The 19,366-nt window shown below is 37.5% G+C and overlaps 1 pseudogene; it reads left to right on the top strand.

Moving 5' to 3' along the window:
• The first annotated feature begins 6,293 nt into the window (after positions 1–6,293).
• LOC102494165 (40S ribosomal protein S28 pseudogene) lies at positions 6,294–7,443 on the top strand (annotated as a pseudogene).
• The last annotated feature ends 11,923 nt before the right edge of the window (positions 7,444–19,366 follow it).

Raw genomic sequence — 19,366 nt, 5'->3', positions numbered from 1 at the left:
GCCATTGTCCAGTCCGGTGTTTATCTGTATTTTTTTTTTTTTTGGAGAGGTTTTCGCTACAGGGCGTGTGCGCTCGCCAGATAGACAGAGAGAAACAGAGACAGAAAGCGAGAAATCACCCCCCAGAGGGGATGGTCACATCACAATCCCTTCTTCTCCATTCTCCTCTTGGGATCTTGGGCATGCATGCACACGCGCCCGGCGTGAGTTTTAAGCCACCGGGTCCAGGACGGGAACCGCGGTCGACTATGTGGGAATCCAGCGACACAGCCATTACGCTAACTGCTAGTTCCCCAGTGTTTATCTGTATTTGAAGGGGCAAATTACTACAATGATGTAAGTGATAAATAGTAATCAGTAAGTTCTTAAAAGCTCCCACATCTGGTTAGTACAATTAAGTAATCTACTGAAATACTTAAATACTTAATTGCCACACATTGTGTTTTTTAGGTTTTTGCCATAGGGTGCTTGTGCTCACCAGAGAGAGAAGGAGAGAGAGCCAGACAGACAGAAAGAAGGGACTGAGAAATCACGCCACAAGGATGGTCGTACCACAATTCCTTCTCCCTCATTTCTCCTCTCATGATCCTGGGCATGCACATTTGCACTTCAACCTGCTAGGTCTGGGACTTGAACTGTGAAGGCGGCCATGTGAGATCCAGCTGCCTTAACCTCCACACTACCTGCTGGACCACAAACTGTCTTTTCAAAAAATATTTATCTTGTATTTTCAAGGACATTTTACAGACAGGTGTTGTCACCCAACATTGCTTTAGCTTTAAACCTGCTGAAGTTGTTTCTATCTAAGAAGCAACTTCTAAGCCAAACGCACACAAATTGTCACATATCCCATTTTCTGAGGCACTTATGAATGTCAGACATCTCTGTCATTCTACTATAGAAGTGAGACCACATGTCCCTAAAAAGTGCTGTTCGACAATTTTCAGTGGGGCAAGAAATTTTACACACATTCCTATTGTGTTTTACTTGCCAAGGAAAGAGGACTGAAAATCCAGGGTGAGTAAAAAGAATAAGCACAGGAAGTAATCTTTTACCATAACTATGTGGATTTAGTATTTTTCTCTCTCTCTCTCCTCTTCAAGACAGTGGCTTGTCATCCACAAACCACTCTCAGACACTGGTAGATCTAACACAAACAGCTGTTGGGAGGACATGCAGCTTTTTCTTCCTTCTTATTTCAGATTTAACTGTCTCCATTTGTTAATTTGATCACATTACAGCAATACTGGCACATTCTCACAGTTCTCATTATCTGACTGTGGTCCTAATAACATGTGGTATGAGTTTTCTAATTATTCTCCCTGCAAATATCAGAAGATGTCATCTTAATGTGGTACCTGAATCACCTCACTTTTTAAAGTCCTTTTTCTTTAAAAGTCCCCAACCCCCACCTTTCAAGATATATGCAATTCTTCACATCTGGCCCCTTTTCTCCTTTGAAAAGTGAATAATAAACATTTTCTAATCCCTTAAAGAAATGGCCACGTTAAGTGATGTAATCTACCCATACTGTTTTCTATATCTGTAGGTATAGATTTAATGTGTGGTATGTCTCCATAGATAAAAGCAACTCGCTCTACCCGATACCGCCTAACTCCTTCTTGTGATAACCATCTTCATCAGTTTTAGAGTTTATTTTTCCTATCCCTTTGTTTTCTTTTTTATTTTTTAAGAGAGATTTTTGCTATAAGGCATGTACACTAGCCAGACAGAGAGACAGAAAGCAAGAAATCACTCCCTAGGAGAAATGTTCACACCATAATCCCTCCTCCTTCATTCTCCTCTCAGGATCTTGGACATGCACGGACACGTGCCTGGCGTGGGTTTTAAGTCTCCAGGTCTGGGACTCAAACCGCAGTCAACTATGTGGGAGTCCAGTGACGTAACCATTACACTATCTGTTAGTTCCCATCCCTTGTTTTTCAACTGTGTTGGAGTCTTGCTCTGTTCATTAAAATAAGATTTGACTATATACAGATAAGGTACAATTTCTAGTTTCATGACAAATCTTGAAGTGACAGCCTTGAGGAGCTTAATTATTTTTGTCGACACACTAAATTTTTATATAACTCTCTTATCCACCTACTCTAATGCCTTTTAAATACTTCTTTGGGGATTTTACTCATTAGTCAATGTTGTTATCTCTTCTTTTATATTCATACCTAGCTCTGGATTTTATTCATTATTCAAGCATGTTAGACATTCACTTGCATTAAAAAAAAAATGGTATAAAGTAGGAAGCCAAGGTATCCCCTACAAAGACAATAATACTTCATGAACAATAACTTCAGTACCCGGTCAAAGCCTTCGACATGTCTGACAGGTCCAAATGCCCTGTATTCAGATCAACACAAACTAATCAGACACCATAAGGTAAGTATGAAGACATTATCCTGGGACCAGCAGTTAGTGTAATGGCTATGTTGCTGGACTCCCATGTAGTCGATTACAGTTCGAGTCCCGGACCCAGTGGCTTAAACTCACGCCGGGTGACTGTGCGTGCGTGCCCAAGATCCCAAGAGGAAAATGGAAGAGAAGGAATTGCGGCATGGCCATCCCCCCTGGGGGGTGATTTCTCGCTTTCTCTCTGTCTGTCTCTGTCTTTCTGGCAAGCGCACGTGCCCTATAGCAAAAACCTCTCCCCCACCTCCCCCCAAAAAAGACATTATCCTCTTATGTTTTAAAATACCTTTTAAGTAACTATGTATATACATCAAATATTTTAAATATATACATTTGTAAATAAAGTTTATTAGTCTCTCTCTTGGCTTTACTCATTTCACCACAGTTCAAACATAGAACAATGTAGTAGATAGGTATACTCTTTGTGACTTTGAAATAAAATCTCCACAAATTTATTCATAAAACTGAAATAAAAATAAATGGAATTCAAAAAGACCAAATATAGAAAATACTGGGGTTGGACTGTAGTGCAATAGCAAAATAGAAAATACAACACTCTACAGGGCTGATGACCACATGGAAAATTCCAAGATTCGTGTCTGGAGACTTCTCAGAGTACACCAGGCAAGTGCATAGTCAGGGCTGTCTGGGGCTGGGGGTGGATCACAGCATCATGATTTTGTGTGGGGGTGCTATTTCTGTGTCTCTCTCAGTCTCTCTTGTTTATGTAAGAAATAAGTTAATACATTTTTAAAAATGCCCATTTTGCAGAGACATATAAAGGGCATAAATGGGTCATTGAGAGAGATCAAGATGAGAAAGGGCAGCACACAGTACTAGAAACTACAGGGAAACCATGTTTTAAACATTTGAAACTATTGGTTAAAGAGGCTATGCTGACATAGTTAATATAATGTACCACTAAGGTCAATGAACATGAAATATGTACTAAGGGTGACTTTGCTATAGAGACCAAGATAAACACTTTGATGGTATAATAAATTCATTGCCAATTATCCCAAAAACTTGTCATTGTCCCATGTCAGGTATGCTGTATTCTACTCCAGAGAAGTTATCAGCCTCTATTGGCCTTCAGTTCTTCCTCTATAAATTGAGAGGATTTAGAACTAAACATATTATAGCTAAGATTGCTTTCAGAAATTTAAAAATAAACTTGTTCTTTTAAAAGTGTTTAATTATAAAACATATTGCCAAGATAGTACAGAGAAGTTCCATATGCCTCTCCCCCAGTCTCCCCCATTAATATCTTACACTGGTATGTTCAATGAACACATATCGCTCTATTAACTAAAGCGTGTACTTCGATCAGACTTCCTTACTTTACATCTAGTATCTTTGTTCTAAGAACCATCCAGGGTACCACATCTCATTTGTTATGTGTCCTTATGCTCCTCTTGGATGTGACTATTTCTTGACTTTCTTGCTTTTTATGACCTTGACAATTTTGAGAAGTATGGGTCAATTATTTTCTAGAATGATCCTCAACTGGTGCACCTAGTTTTTAAAAATAATTATTTATCAGCAATTTTTAAAAATAATATCTGGCACATAGTAACTAATAAGCAGCATAGGCATGAGTAAATAAATAATCAAAAAACTGACCACTTTATTCATGTAGAGAAAGTAACATAGTCAAAGTAAAAAAGAAGTAATTCTTTAATCTAAATTTTTTTTGGGGGAGAGAGATTTTCGCTATAGGGCACATGTGCTTGCCAGACAGACAGAGACATAGAGACAGAAAGCAAGAAATCACCCCCCAGGGGGGATGGTCACGCCGCAATCCCTTCTCCTCCATTCTCCTCTTGGGATCTTGGGCACGCACACACACACGCCTGGCGTGAGTTTTAAGCCACTGGGTCCAGGACACGAACCACGGTCAACTACGTGGGAGTCCAGCGACATAGCCATTACACTAACTGCTGGTTCCCTTCAATCTAAATTTTAATATTACCTTGGTAGTATATATTATTCCAGTGTTACTAAAGTCAAGATGGAATATTTGATTAATTTTCTATTTTTTTTTTCTGTCAAATTTAGCAACATCTAAGACAGAAACTAATATACAAATGATCTGGGCTAGCAGGTGGCATGGCAGTTAAAGACTGGATTCCCACATGGCTGTCTCTGCAATTTGAGTTTAGGATGAGAAGGCTTGAAAAACACACCAGACACTTGTGCAATTGTGTCTCAGAGAGGAAAATAGTTGAGGTGCAGTGTGGCCATCCCTAGACAGTGATTTTTCACTTTCCTTCTCTCTCTGTCTCTCTGTGGTGAACACATGTACCTTATGGCAAAAATCTAAAAGAAAAAAAAAATAGTAATATTTAAATCACTGCATTCATATAATTGTATTTTCCCACACAATCTTGGGAGGAAATGCAAATGTGGATGTGAGAAGAGTCAAAAAACACATAGAAAAAATGGGAATTCAGTATTCTACTAGAATCAGGAAAGAAGTAGAATTAGATTATTTTGCCTGTAGGGCAACAATGTGTTGGAAATGGAGTTATGCTAAACATAACCTTTCCCCAACCTTTATTGAAGGTAGTAGCTGAAAATTCTCTTTTCACACATAATTTCATCATGCAATTACCTCAGAAGAAAAAAGATGGCAAATACAACCTTGACAGACAATGAAATCTTTTGAAGTAGCCTTTCTCTTTCTAAAAATCTAGGTATACCAGATATAATTCTAAACTAAATACAAAGCTAAATTCTCTGATTAAAAAAAAAAAAAAGAACAATTGGTGTGCAGGTTAACAACATATTGATTAATATTTTTTTCTTAATTCAGAAATGTAATAGCCACTTACAGAGAATTTGATTGCATCACCATTATTTCAATTAAGAGCTTAACTGGGCAATAAAACAATAGTCTTTCTCTCAATGGACTTATATCTCAGTTTGTGTAATTTACTTTAAATATTAAGCTGAAAGAAAAAAGAATTTGCTATCTTTTCGGTACTTTCAGGCTGCTATATTTTACCATAATACAACAAACTAATAATTATCAATCCTTAAATGCCTGGTTTTGCAAATTAGTTTCAGAAAAGCAATTTAAAACTTCCCTCACTTATCTCAGTAGATCACAAGATAATATTATATTAATGGAAGGGATTGGAATACCTGATACTTTCCATATTTAGTACAACATGCTGACTATTGCAGTCATCATTCCATTTTGTACTTCTCCAGAGATATTTACTTCATTTTGCTACTTTATTTTAGCTATATTAAGGTACACTTACTCTGACTCATTCAGCAAAGATTATTGAATGTTCTCTTTGTGCCAGGATCAAAGGTCCTTGTTACAGATACAAAGAGATAAACAGTGTGCTTTTTTAACCCCTCCACTAGACATTCAAAGACTTGTGCTGCAAATACAGCCTTGACAGTCAACGAAATCTTTTGAAGTAGGCTTTCTTCTTTCTGAAAATCTAGGTCCACCAAATATTATTTCAAACTAAATACAAAGGGGAGATAATTTGCACCACAGACAGGAAGATCTCTTGCTTTATTGCACACAAGTGACTTCTCTATGAATGCATGCATCTAATGCTGCTTAATACACACGGGGAAAAAGACACTGAAAAATCTACATTAAGTATTAATATGAATATACTTTATTGTCTCAATTATATTACACTTACTGTTTTATAACAAATATAAAATAACGTGAAATGCAATAAAATATAAAGTATAAACAGATAGCTTGGACCTCAAAAGATTGATTACCTGGAAAGTTAAACTTTTACCTAATAAACAATAGAATAAACTAGGAATTAAACTGGAATATAAGAAAATGGGTAACCTCTCTCTCAACCCAACACCACTGCTGTACCACCATCATGGACACAAGCCATGTGCAGCCCGTCAAGTTGGCCAAGGTCACCAAAGTGCTGAGCAGGACTAGCTCTCGGGGATAGTGCACGCAGGTGTGCGTGGAACTTATGGACGACACCAGTCATTCCATTGTCTGTAACGTGAAAAGTCTGGTGCATCAGGGCGACGTGCTCACTCTCTTGGAGTCCAAAAGGGAGGCTCAGAGCCTGCACAGAACTTTGTGTTGGGTCCTGGATGTCTGGGATCACAGCTTGGCCCATGGAGATGATCTGCAAATTTCAAGTGTTGGAATTTTTTTTTTTTTGGAGAGGTTTTCGCTATAGGGCACGTGTGCTCGCCCAGAAGAAAAAAGATGGCAAATACAACCTTGACAGACAATGAAATCTTTTGAAGTAGCCTTTCTCTTTCTAAAAATCTAGGTATACCAGATATAATTCTAAACTAAATACAAAGCTAAATTCTCTGATTAAAAAAAAAAAAAAGAACAATTGGTGTGCAGGTTAACAACATATTGATTAATATTTTTTTCTTAATTCAGAAATGTAATAGCCACTTACAGAGAATTTGATTGCATCACCATTATTTCAATTAAGAGCTTAACTGGGCAATAAAACAATAGTCTTTCTCTCAATGGACTTATATCTCAGTTTGTGTAATTTACTTTAAATATTAAGCTGAAAGAAAAAAGAATTTGCTATCTTTTTGGTACTTTCAGGCTGCTATATTTTACCATAATACAACAAACTAATAATTATCAATCCTTAAATGCCTGGTTTTGCAAATTAGTTTCAGAAAAGCAATTTAAAACTTCCCTCACTTATCTCAGTAGATCACAAGATAATATTATATTAATGGAAGGGATTGGAATACCTGATACTTTCCATATTTAGTACAACATGCTGACTATTGCAGTCATCATTCCATTTTGTACTTCTCCAGAGATATTTACTTCATTTTGCTACTTTATTTTAGCTATATTAAGGTACACTTACTCTGACTCATTCAGCAAAGATTATTGAATGTTCTCTTTGTGCCAGGATCAAAGGTCCTTGTTACAGATACAAAGAGATAAACAGTGTGTTTTTTAACCCCTCCACTAGACATTCAAAGACTTGTGCTGCAAATACAGCCTTGACAGTCAACGAAATCTTTTGAAGTAGGCTTTCTTCTTTCTGAAAATCTAGGTCCACCAAATATTATTTCAAACTAAATACAAAGGGGAGATAATTTGCACCACAGACAGGAAGATCTCTTGCTTTATTGCACACAAGTGACTTCTCTATGAATGCATGCATCTAATGCTGCTTAATACACACGGGGAAAAAGACACTGAAAAATCTACATTAAGTATTAATATGAATATACTTTATTGTCTCAATTATATTACACTTACTGTTTTATAACAAATATAAAATAACGTGAAATGCAATAAAATATAAAGTATAAACAGATAGCTTGGACCTCAAAAGATTGATTACCTGGAAAGTTAAACTTTTACCTAATAAACAATAGAATAAACTAGGAATTAAACTGGAATATAAGAAAATGGGTAACCTCTCTCTCAACCCAACACCACTGCTGTACCACCATCATGGACACAAGCCATGTGCAGCCCGTCAAGTTGGCCAAGGTCACCAAAGTGCTGAGCAGGACTAGCTCTCGGGGATAGTGCACGCAGGTGTGCGTGGAACTTATGGACGACACCAGTCATTCCATTGTCTGTAACGTGAAAAGTCTGGTGCATCAGGGCGACGTGCTCACTCTCTTGGAGTCCAAAAGGGAGGCTCAGAGCCTGCACAGAACTTTGTGTTGGGTCCTGGATGTCTGGGATCACAGCTTGGCCCATGGAGATGATCTGCAAATTTCAAGTGTTGGAATTTTTTTTTTTTTGGAGAGGTTTTCGCTATAGGGCACGTGTGCTCGCCAGACAGAGAGAGACATAGAGACAGAAAGCAAGAAATCACCCCCAAGGGGGGATGGTCACGCCGCAATCCCTTCTCCTCCATTCTCCTCTCAGGATCTTGGGCACGCACGCACATGCGCCCAGCGTGAGTTTTAAGTCACGGGGTCCAGAACACGAACCGCGCTCCCACTACGTGGGAGTCCAGTGACATAGCCATTACGCTAACTGCTGGTTCCTGTATTGAGGAAAGAAAAAGGGAAAAAAATGGATAAACTCTTACATCCCAGGGTTGTGAGAGTAGTTTCACAGAGGTGGTCATATGAAATGAACTTAGTGTACATATGATTGGAAATAATTACTCCAGAAATGCTGAAGTGTCTTTTCTCCTCCCATAAGTGGGCCTCTAGGAAGGCCAGTCAGGTAATTCAGGAATTCCATTGGAAGAGACTCTAGGTCAGAGTCATCCCAAAACAAAGTTTTTGATTAAGGAAAATTTGACATTTGAAAGAAGTAAATTGGATCAATGAAGATTAAGCAGAGATGTCAAGCAATTTAAATATACACAAGGGGAAGTTTCGAGCCAGTAGTAATGGGCTGGTATAGGATAAGGCGCCAATTTATATCACTTGTGTTTAAGAACAAATGAGGATTTAAAGGACAGAAAGGGCAGAGTTATTAACAATTACAAGGCCAAGAAAGGCATTTTGCTATTCATCATTCTCAGGAAAGGTTGAGGTCCCATTCACACAGGAATAATTAAAATCCAAGTATGTAAGCTGATAAATAAAACAATTAGAAGATAAAAGTTTCAACTACTGGTCTTACTGAAAAATATAACATGCAAATGATAAAACGCATTCACTATCATCAGCCCTACTAAGTACTGGTAAGTCGGTGATTCAAGATGGCAGCAGATTTACAAAGGTTTTGTGACTAGGATCTCTAGAAAGCTTCGGTGTGCTAATTGTGAGGTCCTACCTCTGGTTATCTTCCTCATTGGAAGAAACTTTTCATTTTCTGGGAACCAGATGGGACAAAATAAATAGAATACCAGACTAAAACCAAGATTGGGGAGGAAGGCAAACAGGATATAACCAGGGACACAATCAGAGACTGACTTATACAGGAAAATTTAACTATTATATTTACTCCTCGCCAAGAAACAGAGTAACATTACATTCAGGCATGCCTCAATTCAAAGCCCAAATGCACTGCCGGCTGTATTATGACTCTGAGGAAATTATTTACCTTGCCAAGTCTCTTTTTGTTATGTAAATAAAATGAACAAAACTATTTACTTTGTAGATAAAACAAAAGTATGTAGAAGAAAGTGCTTGGCACTAATGCCGGGCATATGATAAATATTTAATAAATGCATCTATAGAGGTCAGCAGATGGCATAATGGTTGTATTGCTGGACTCCTAAATAGTTGTCTGTCATTTGAATCCTGGACCCAGCAGCTTAAACTCACACTGGGCATGTATACGCACTTGATCAAAATCCCGAGAGGAGAATGGAGGAGAAGGGATTGTGGCATGGCCATCACCCCTGGGGGCTGATTTCTCACTTTCTGTTGCTCTGTCTCTCTTTGTCTCTCTGGCGAGCATACACGGCCTATAGCAAATATCTCTCTCTTAAAAATAAATAAATAAATGCATCTATTATTACCTATGTATTTCTATTTTCTACATATTTGAGGTATTACACTATATTTACTTGAACAACTTTTTGTATGTTTTGGGGAAAATGATGCATCTTAACAGTTTTATGTTCTCCTTCCTTATTATACAGCTTCCTGTGACCATCTTTTAAGCTTTCCTGTGCCAGTACTTAAAAAAACAATGTGTTTTCTACAACACACTTGTGTGCAGTCTCTTCACTAAATAGCTTCAGGCTTTGTTTTTGTTTTTAGGTTTTTGGCTTAGAGCGTGTGCACTCGCCAGAGAGACAGCCAGAGACAGACAGAAAGGAAGTGAGAAATCACCCTCCAGAGAAGATGGCCATACCACAATCCCTTCTCCTCCATTCTCCTCTCGGGATTTTGGGCCTGCACGTACTCACATCCACTGTGGCTTACAAGCCACCATGTCAGAAACTCAAACCACGTCCAGCGCCTTAACCACTATGTTACCTGCTGGCTTCTAACCCTGAGTTTCTATTCTTTTATTTTCTTTAAATTATTTTAAGAATATATTTGTCATTGAAAATAAGACAATAAGTAGTATGTTTCAAATTGTTTATACCTGTAAGAGTATTTACACTTCTAATTGTACTTCCTTTTTATTCTAAACAAAACATATTCTTTAAAAGAATAGCCCTTATGCAAACAATGCTTAGAGTACTTTGAATAAAGCGATCCAGACCATGGATCCTTGAAAAATTAATATAAAACCTCTTGACTTTTTAAAGCATTCAATCATATCCATAATACTGTGATCTGAGGTTGTCTATGAAGTTTAAGTAAAAGAATTAATTTCCACTTTTACATGTAACCATTTATAATCAACATCATGGTAAGATTCAAACCATATTGATGATAATTTCTAGTTATGACCAAGGACTCATTTTATAAAGCAGAGAGAGTTGGTAGCTTGGTTAATATGTACAATCACTATGAACCCAAAATACTTCCTTTACATGTACATATGTTAGTTGTCCAGTCAAGAACACAGTTAAAGTGTCATAATTCATTTGCTTAGAATTATTGCTTGAGGTACCAGCAGTTAGCATAATGGCTATGTCGAACTCCCATGTAGTCGACTGCAGTTCAAGTCCCAGACCTGGTGACTTAAACTCATGCCGAGCGTGTGTGCATGCTTGCCCAAGATCCCAAGAGGACAATGGAGGAGAAGGGATTGTGGCATAGCCATCCCCCCTAGGGGATGATTTCTCATGTATATCTCTGTCTCTCTCTGTCTCTCTGGTGAGTACATGCGCCCTATAGCAAAAAAAAGAATTATTGCTAGAAAGGGTATATTCAATCTTCTCACTAAAAATAATGAATATGGTACATGGTACTCAAACTTTCTGACAAAGCTTATTTGGAGATTTTTGATAAATGAAAAGAAACAGAGACTTTAACTAGCCTTCAAAATAAAAGACACCAGTGCTGCATAGGCAGCTGCCCAAGATGACCTTTATTAGACATTTTCACCTCTATGGGAAGGTGTCATATGAAATAAATCAGTTCAAGCAAAGAAATAAAAATTGTAATCATAGCTGCAAAATTCTTCAAGATTATTCTTTTGAAAAAATGTCATTCAGGAGTTATTATATATTAGATATAAATTGTATTCTGATTTTTGGCAATGTATTTACTCAAATGCCATAACTTACCTCTTGTATAATTAAAAACATGATAGAATCTAGAACATTTTTTTCCAAGCTGTCATTTTTTTTCAGATATGTGTTTATTTTATGAGACAGAGAGGAGAAATAGGTATACATTCGATCATCAAGAAAGTCATGACATATTTTTCTGTTTTTCTATGTAAAAATATGTCATGGCTTTCTCAATGACACAATATGCCAAGGTCTTGTCATGTTGTTATCTACCTGCCCCAGTCTCCCAGTTAGATAGGATTTCAGGTCCATGCTGCCATGCCCAGACTACCTGGACCAGTCCAGAAACCAGACCCAGGTCTTCTACGGTGCCCAGCAGCACACAGCAGCATCCTCTCACGTGCACCTCCACAGCTGAATCATAAGCTCTTATTTTTGATAAAGGAATTCTGTGAAAATCTGGCATACCCTGAAGAATTACTGATCCATTAGTTAAGACATTATACTTGGGTGGTCAAATTCCTGGTAGCATATGATGTAAACTAAGTTCTAAAGCTTAATTAAATCTCTCCAATTACTTCTGTCTAAAGCCAGTGTATCCGTAACACTTAAGTATGACATAGATGTTTCAGAGGACCAGACGTAGAGCTCATTTTAGCATGTAAACAGTTTTCATTATTTTTAGAGAGATTGTCACTATAGGGCACATACTCTCACCAGAGAGACACAGAGGGTATGGCCACACCACAATCCCTTCTCCTCCATTCTCCTCTTGGGATTCTCGGCACACACTGACACACCCGGTGTGACTTTCAAGTGGCTAGATCTAGGACTCAAACCATGGTCAACTATGTGGGAGACCAGCACCCCAACCACCATGATACCTGCTGACCTTTAAAAACAGTTTTTAAACAATCAAGTCCAATGAAGCAATGTGCTAAGAATGAAATAAGTGTATGGCCTTGTGACATGATGATTAAGGGAACTGGATCCCATGTGGCCTGACCATGAAGTTTGAATCCTGGACTCAAGATTTAAATAGCTTGAAAAACATGCCAGGCTCATGTGCATCCATGTCCCACATTCTGACAGGGTAGAGAAATGAAAAAGGGAATATGACATGACCACACACTGTTGGGAAGTACATTCTCTCTCTCCCTCTCCCTCTGTCCCTGTCTCTGTTTCTCTGGCAAATGCTTGTGCCCTCTGACTACCCTTCTCCCCCCAAATTAAGATAAACCTAAGAAAAAATATTTTTAAAGCGACTATGTATTTAAAACATTTTGCAAATGGAAGCACCAAAGGAAGAAGTTAATGGATTATCTTTAAGATCTGAAGAATGCAAGGTCACAGACCTGGTATTGCTAGAGCAAAGCCTAGAAGCAGTTTGCTAATGCATGTTTCAATGGTTTGTAAAAATTTTAACACAATTAAGGAAACCATGGCTACTTGTGAATATTTACAGTCTCACTTAAATGAACTGCTCACAATCTGGGGTTTCTCAGACATCTAATTAGAGTCTTGGCTATAAGCTTGTTAGCTACAATTCTTTAAAGACAAAAAAATAAAAAAATAAAAACAAGGCAGTAATAGGAAGGCAACTCCAGCAAGTCACTGAAGTGACCTTAAAGGCCAGAATAACTTTTGATGGTGACTGAATTTTTCTCTTATATTTAAAAATGGACTGCCAAGTGGATGAAATTCTTACCCCATTTTGAAAGCAATGTAACACAGGAAAAATGTTTTCAAAATCTTAACTTCTAGATGAAATGTTGTAGGTCACCCATTTATAACTGAAAAAAAAACACATGAAAGTCCACCTATCATTTTATTTGTGTGTGTGTGTGTGTATTTATTTGTTGTTTTGTTTTGTTTTGTTTCTAACTTGAAAAGCAAAAGGGAGCTAGATAGTGGCATAGCAGTAAAATGCGCCACTCTGCAGAGCTGACCAACATGGAAAAGCTCCAGGTCTGGAGACCTCCTTTTATATGCTAGACATGCATGTGCCTGTGATCCGGGGTTGATGAGAGCCAGAAGGTGGACTGCAGTACCAAACATCTACCAGTGGCCCAGCCACCATGACACAGTGGTAACACAAGTGCTCTGCAAGGCTAGAAGCTGTATAGTGGCCTCAGATTTGTATTATTAGGTCAGCTGAAAACATGCTGGGCACATACATGCATGAGTGCTCAGGATCCTGAGAAGCTGGAGTGTTGGGTAAAGGGATCGCAATGGGATGACATCCTTTCAGAGTGTTTCTGCCTCTCTCTGTCTCTGTCTCTCTTTCTTTTTAAGGTTTCTGCCATAGGGTTTGTATGCTTAACCAGAGAGAAACAGTAAGGAAAAATGAGAGATCCCCTAGGGCAAATAGCCATGCTACAATTCATACTCCTCCTGGGATTTGGGACACATATGCATATAATCCTTATGTGATTTTTTTTAAGATTCCAGGTCTGTCAAGTGGAGGTTCAGTTCCTTAACCACTACACCACCTGCTGCCCCCCTCTCTCTCTGTTTTGCTTTTCTTTTACTTTTTCTTAACATATGTGTGTACATGCCATTGTTAAAAGAAAAATTTGCATTGAGGGTGCTGTCTCTCTCTGACTCTGTCACTTTCTCGCTGTCTCTCAATGCATGGAAAAAATAAGTAAACATTAAAATAACTAAGTATAGCAAGAGGTTAAAGTAGATAGTTGTCCAGATGAGTTGGTATTTTTTATTCTCTAATAAACCGTCTGATATAGCAGACAGAAATTTAGTCAGCTTTGAAGATGGGAATTAAGACTGCTCATTTCATATTACTTCACCCTGCTCTTATTAAAACTGTGCACTATTTATAATAAATAAATAAATGAGACCAATTAAACCCAATGAGAGGCTCAGGATATCTGTGCCAACAGTCAATTATTGCTTGAGAAAAGAACATTACTAAGTCTCATATTTCTTTTTTTCAAAAGTAGAAGTTGAATACTGCTTTCTTCCTAAAAGCAGCATCCTTAAGCACATTTTTATAGAAAAATTATCCTCCCACTCAAGAAAGTTGAAGTGTAGAATGCTTTGTTATTTCTAAACTTATTATTTTCCTGTAATATATCAAAAAATTCCACTGCTAAGAACCAACTTTGGCCAATGTAAGTTATAATATGAAAGATGCTTCACTCCAATGACTCCTGAATCTTATTAATAAAATCTCCCATCCACCTTCTCCCATTATCCAGTAGGAAAAAAATAAAGCATAATAACTAAATATTAGAAGGAGACAGACTGCACATTGTATGAGATTACTCCATGGGTATAAAATACAGTAGATATTTTAATTTTATCTATTTTTATAGAATATGCAAAGCAATTTAAATGATTTTATTTATAAGTTCCACAAGAAAGGATGTCTGTAAGTAAATTTTACAAAATTGGAATTACATCAGCTTTTATTAAGGGTAATATAAATCATTTACATTTTAAAGGGTAAAATACATGGTGCATATAGCTTTCTTCTTTTTTTTTTTTTTTTAGGTTTTTGCCATAAGGTACATGCACTCACCAAAGAGAGAGAGACAGAGACAGAGAGAGGGAAAGCGAGAGATCAACTCCAAGAATTATGGTTATGACACAATCCCTTCTCCTCTATTCTCTCCTTGGGATTTTGGGCACACACATACATGCACCCAGCATTATTTCCAAGCCACTGGGTCCAGGACTCAAATGTGGATCAGCCATGTGCGTCTACTACCTTAATCATTACATGACCTGTATGCATATCCATGATGCATATACTTAAAATCTAGTTACTGAGCAATTGTAGAATAAAACTTCAAAGATATATTAGAGAAACTTCAAAAGGTTACTCCAATGCAGGTTTAGAATGTTCTCAGAAAAGAGACGGTAGGAAGCTCGTTCTAATCTCCTTGTTATGTACTAGTGACAAACCTACTAGCATTGAATAAATAAGTAAATAAAAACAAAGCTAGCAAGAGGAATTCTTAGCTATAGAATGCTTTTAGCATAACATATGCAAGCTGCTCAAGAATGGTTGTGTTAAAACCTAAAATCTGCGAACTGATGGGATATAGCCTCTGGAAAAGGCCCTATACACTATGAACCACAGGAGACTGAAAAGGCATTTCGAGACATTAGTAGCTCATCCTGCATGAGTGATGGGGTTGAACTCTTCATTTTAAACTTTATCTCTTGGGCTGGCTCCATGGAGCAGTGATAATATACTGCTGAAGAGAAGCCTGACCTTCCTCAGTGACCATAGTTTTAGTCCTTGACCCTAACTTGAAACGTGCCCTGCACATGCATGAGTGCCCAAGATGCGATGTGCTAGAGGACCGGAAGAAGGGGATTGTAGTGGAACCAGACCCTGCGGAAGATACTTTCTCTCTCTCTTGCTGTCATTCATGTGCACGTGTTCTATATACCTTCTCTCTTAACTTGGTCAGAACAATTCACAAGAGAAGCAGTGCTGGTGGGCAAAGAAGTTCCTCAGTACATCCCTGCTTCTCCTGTTCCTCACTAGTACTCAGAACATTGAAATTGCTGGTAAATCTTGATAATGGCTAAGGTCTGAGTCATGTGAATCTGATATAACCAGATCAATTGTAGTATTTAATTAGAGAACTTTTATTACACAATAATGATAATTAGAATATAGAAAGGATGTTTATCACCTATATTGGATTTAATACTGTTCCCCCAAGTTTCTATGTGCCTGGAATCTCAGGATCTGATTTATTTAGAAATTGGACCCTAGTTAGAAAGATGTCATAGATTAGGATAAGACCTGGGTTAGGATGGAATCAAATCCAATGACCGGTGTTTTCATTTTAAAAGGGGGGTGATTTCTCACTCTGTCTCATTCTCTCTTTCTCTGGCCAGCAGAAGCACTTTTTAGCGCAAAACAAAAACGAAACAAAACTCTCAAAAATAAATAAAATCAAGAGACCCTGCGGCAGTGGCAATAAATGGGGCATGACTCAGCTTTGCCAGGTTGCAGCCACGGGCCAGAGTCGGGGGAGGCAGGTTCAGTTCCCAGGTCAATATACAATGGCTAGGTACAGTGCTGTGTACCTGGGATGGCTTACTAGGAGGCTGGGGAGGGATCCCAACAAGGTGAGAACCAGTCAAAAATACTCCTTTCCCTCTGCCTCTCTTCCCTTTTCTCTCAGAAGAAGGAGCAAGAGAAGGAGACAGAAAGAGGCCAGGAGGCATCATCCTCGAGACTTCAGGAAGAACATAGTTCTGCCAGCACTTTGATTTCAGATTTCCAGCCTTCGGAATTGTGAGAGAAAAAAGTGTTTTAAACCCTCTCATTTTGGTGATACTTTGTTACAGCAGCCCTAGAAAGCAAATGAATCATTTGATAAGTTCCATATATAAGGAGATTGATATATGTATATGAGTGTGTACATATATATAAATATATATATATATATATAAATAAATATATACACATTTGAAAAATAATATGTGAAAATAAAAATGTTGCTTAATTTAAAAAATATGATAGAAACATCTACTTTTTTATTATTATATTTATTTAACACATTGTTATTTTATAAAGCATTTCTTTTAATCAGCGTGCATGATAAAAATTTGCATGAATATATTCTACATAAATATTCAGTCATAAGTTTTTAACAATCGTTTTAAAACTTCATGAAAATGATAAAACAATTTGTACATTAAAATATGTATTTGTATTTAACAATCAGGTCTTAATTTGTCATATCATTAAGTCTCAAGTACACATTTCCCACTGTAAATAGCATTAATATTTTACACTTAATTTCTTCAAAATACAGCTATGAATAAAAGGGAGGTTTTAAAATGAAATTTAGAAAGTAGTGAAAATAAAGTAAGAATATGAGATCAAAGGAATTTTAACTTGATTCCTGACTTTACATCAATGTCCTTCTTACTTAAAAGTCAGGAACTTTAAAAAGTAAGGGACCGAAAAGTCCCTTAACTATGTAAGTGTTGGCATAAAACACTGCCTTTTGTACAATGAAAAATTCAGTAGCTAATTAATCATTTCAATTGTTTTACAATGGATATTCATTTTTAATGCATAATTTAAGTGAAAACTACCAAATTACAGAGATAACACATGAAATCTTTGTCTTATGAGCATTTGGGGAAAGCTAAAGGAGAGCAATAAGCATAAAACTTTCAGAAGAGATCACTTCCAAGGCTTTTTTTTCCACGTAAGAGAATTTCTTTTTTCCCATTCTCCTTATTTTCAGATATGAAAGAAATGAGTCTGGGAACTGAGAAAAGTGCAATATCACAATACCGTGAGGTAATGACCAGGATATTGTTGATCTCTCTGTGGATTGAGGTGAGAAATGAATAGAATCATTTGCAGTAACTACTAAACAAAGAAAAAATATATTAAAATAATTATTAATATAAATTATCAAAGTTATAAATTATTAGTTTATTTTTCCTACTACATAGTGTATTTTTGTTAGTGATGTTCTTTTAATAAGTATGATTTTAAATAGTTCTCTCTTCCCTGTCTCTGCCATTTTCTCTCTCTCATCATAAACCTATAAAAAACTTGGAAGTAGAGTAAAATGTTTTTTTGGACTTGCTGGCTCATTGTTCCCTGATACTTTATCATGTATTTTCTACACGTGAGAGTTTTCTCCAAAGTCAGCACAATGCAACCATCAACATCAGAACATCACCCTTAATATGTTACTACCGTTAATTATCACACTCTATTCAGATCCTGCCAATTGTCCCAATGTCTGATCCAAATCAGAATTACATGTTACATTTTGTTGTAATGGCCCTCTAGTCTCTTTTAGCATGGAAAAGTTCCTTAAATTTCACTCGTTTGACACTTTTGCACATTTGAAGCATGTTATTTTTAGAATATTTTTCAACTTGGGTTGGTCTGATGTTGCCTTATGTCTCACTTGAGAACCGCAGGAACATCATGGAAGCAACATTGTGTTCTCACAGCAACCTCTGAAACAGCCAGCAATCTTCATTTGGCCCATTTCTAGTCCTTAAGACTATAAAATAACTCTTTTCTCCTTGGAAATTACAGGTATTTTGTGAAAAAGTACTTTGAAACTCAGTAAATATTCCATTCTTTTTTTTTTTTTTTTAAGAGGTTTTTGCTATAGGGCACGTGCACTCACCAGAAGGACAGAGAGTGACAGAGAGACAGAAAATGAGAAATCCCCCCCCCACCCTACCCGGGATGGCCACGCCGCAATCCCTTCTCTTCCATTCTCCTCTAGGGATCTTGGGCAAGCATGCATACACACCCAACGTGAGTTTAAGCCACTGGGTCCAGGACTTGAACTGCATTCAACTACATGGGAGTTCAGCAACCTAGTCATTACACTAACTGCTGATCCCTGTCTTTGCTAAATCCTTTTTTTTGAAGAGGTTTTTTTGCTATTGGGTGTGTGCGCTCGCCAGACAGAGAGAGACAGAGAGACAGAAAGCGAGAAATCACCCTTCAGGGGGGATGGCCACACCGCAATCCCTTCTCCATTCTCCTCTTGGGATCTTGGGCATGCACACACACGCGCCCAGCGCGAGTTTTAAGCCACCGGGTCCGGGACGCAAACCGCGGTCGACTACGTGGAGTCCAGCGACATAGCCATTATGCTAACTGCTGGTCCCTAAATTTGTCTAAGTAGGCAAGTAAGTAAGATAAAACCAGTAATATACCTCTGGCAAAACGTAACACATGAATATCTCTCATTTGTTTATTCTTTGACCTTGATTTATTTCTAAGTATGACTTTAATTGTAGGAATTAATAGAAGAGCAACTTGGGGAAGTATATCCTAGAAGTTCAGAAATACCTGGATGCCATACTCTACTGAAACTTTCCCTTTCCCAAATTCCTAAATGTGGAGTGATAAG

Source organism: Tupaia chinensis, unplaced genomic scaffold, assembly GCF_000334495.1.
Source record: "Tupaia chinensis unplaced genomic scaffold, TupChi_1.0 Scaffold138757_1, whole genome shotgun sequence".
Taxonomy (NCBI): domain Eukaryota; kingdom Metazoa; phylum Chordata; class Mammalia; order Scandentia; family Tupaiidae; genus Tupaia; species Tupaia belangeri.
Note: the sequence above shows the minus strand (reverse complement) of the source record. Positions and strands in the feature narration are given on the sequence as shown.